General features: G+C 38.5%; 1 non-coding gene across 1 annotated transcript; it reads left to right on the forward strand.

Moving 5' to 3' along the window:
* Positions 1-746: 746 nt before the first annotated feature.
* On the forward strand, positions 747-819 carry TRNAY-GUA (transfer RNA tyrosine (anticodon GUA)). The gene has a single exon. It is a non-coding gene; the product is annotated as a tRNA-Tyr (tRNA).
* Positions 820-2,574: the final 1,755 nt, after the last annotated feature.

The following is a 2,574-nucleotide window of genomic DNA, read 5'->3' on the forward strand; positions in this document are numbered from 1 at the left end:
AAACGAGATGACAAATTGAATTTATTTCAATATTGTTTACAATTAACGCTAATTATTATAATAACAGAACATAACCTTCTGCGACAGTATTGGATTTCCAGCCTCCGTGACTTTTCGCTAATTCTCTTTCGATTGCATATCCGAGAATAATCGATACTTGCGGTTTTATAACGGTAGAAAGCTGACCTGTCATTGGCTGAACAGTTGTAACCTGAGTCGTCATTGGCTGAAAGACCTGACCTTTAATGAGTAGGTGTACTTTAAGGACATGCATTAAAGGTCTGCTACCAGGTGTATAATTACATTTCGGCATGGTCGAGCATAAAACAATTAACATTTCCGCTAGATGATACACAGCGCACATACCAAAGTGTACGAATGCTGTTATTTGTAATTAATATTACGTTTTATTTAATGACGCTCGCAAGTGCAGAGGTTATATCAGCGTTGCCGGTGTGCTGGAATTTTGTCCCGCAGGACTTCTTTTACATGGCAGTAAATCTACTGACGTGACAATTAATATTTGAGGAGAAAAATTCGCTCCGGCGCCGGGGATCGAACCCGGGTCCTTGGTTCTACGTACCAAGCGCTCTGACCACTGAGCTACCCCGAATTCAATCCACAGCACCGGACCGTACTCCCTCTCCTTGGGCATATACGTCAACACATATGCCTAACTTGGAGTCAGGCCACAAAGGGAAACATTGAAGGAGGGGGGGGGGTTCGGTCCGGTGCTGTGGATTGAATTCGGCGTAGCTCAGTGGTCAGAGCGCTTGGTCCGTAGAACCATGGACCCGGGTTCGATCCCCGGCGCCGGAGCGAATTTTTCTCCTCAAATATTAATTGTTAATATTACAGATATTATTCTGTAGGACAAATTAATAAGTCTATAATATACTGGCATGAGTCTGTCGCATTTAAGCATACTTAAATGCCATCGACCTGGGCCTTAGATCGAACCGGCAACCTCGGGCACAGAAAGCCAGCGCTGTACTAACAGCGCCAGCCAGGCGGACTGTTATTAGTAGATTGTTGCGTTCTCTACTTGCAAGTAAATAAACGGCGAGCGTTAAGCGTGATGTAGGCTTCATAGCTCCGCTTTTGACGCTAATCGCTAGGTTCTTTTGTCGCCCTCTTGACGCTTTCCCGGAGCGAATATCTGGCGGAAAAGTTCGCGAGCTGATAAATTTAATGTTTACACGATGCTGGTAAGAAGCAGGAAGTTATCAGCGATAATATAGTCAGTCTTGTATGCAATGGCCTTCTCGCGCATGCGCAGAAAGCTGACCTATTATCTAGTCGCTCTTTGATTTATCCGCCAAAATCCTAAAGTTTCTTTGGAAGCAGCTGGTAAAATCAATTAGCCATCGGTTTGAAGAAGCGATAAAGTTGGACACTCTTAACCTGTGCGCTAGCGTATTTTAGTCTGTGAATTAAAAATAACATTACAGCCAAAATAAAGCTGCTTTTTCAGATTTACCAGCGAAATGGCTGGCGAATAAGAACGATAGTTGAAAACGAATAAAAGCAACACCGTATAAATCAGGCTTTATCCAATGAGCAGTTAGCGTTATATCTGTATAAGTTATATTACTGGAAGAGTCCATGTAATTGAAGGGAGTAAACTGAAAATGGAAGAGATCATTATTTTGTGCATGGCGATAGACTGAAATGTATGAATTTAATTACCTAGCTTCAGCCTATATGAATCTTATGAGGGGACAAAGAGGAAGGTAGAAAACAGAAAAGAGACTGGAGAATGCTGGTTTGCAGTGAAAGACCTATCCTTGGACAGAACACTATGAATAAATTAATCTTATTTTATCATGGACACAATATCTTCAAAACAAAAACAAAAACATAAACAGGCAGCCATTAGGAATTTGTGCATCATCTGCCTTTTTCTTGTGAGGCATCTGAAAAGGGATTCATTCAAAACTGAACATGTCCACTTGACTGAATTTTTAAGGGAAAACCAGAAACTTATATCTTCTGCTACAAAGAAAGACTTTGATTTTTTTTACACAATAAAAATACAGTATACAGGGAGCATATATATAATTTATTTCAAGAAATAGTCTGCCCAGGCATCCTGGGTTGCCAAAAACACAGAATAACACACATATAAGAATAGTAATGATTGCAGTAAGATAGATGAGCCAAATTGAAATGTGAACTAGGAGCTTAAGTTTAAGAAATAATAAATTTGTACATATATTTGTAACAATCACACGCTAACGAATAGAAAAGGGGGGGGGGGGTATTATGATATTCCGTATAAATGATTTTTCAAAATTGCCACAGACCCTTTAATGGTTGAAGTAATTATTTTTGGAATGATGTCATGGATTCTAAATGTTTTGATAGTGTTTACAGTTGATCGTGGGATGGTGCAAATATATATATATATATATATATATATATATATATATATATATATATACATACTCTTCATATACTTTAGGCTATAGTCCTAAAATTTCTTTGTTTCTGTGTTTTCCTTTCTTTTTTTTGTATTTATTTTTTTCAATTATGTATTCATTTCTGTACACTTTTCCTTATTTCCTTCTTTGT

This window comes from Periplaneta americana, chromosome 17, assembly GCF_040183065.1.
Source record: "Periplaneta americana isolate PAMFEO1 chromosome 17, P.americana_PAMFEO1_priV1, whole genome shotgun sequence".
NCBI classification, from domain to species: domain Eukaryota; kingdom Metazoa; phylum Arthropoda; class Insecta; order Blattodea; family Blattidae; genus Periplaneta; species Periplaneta americana.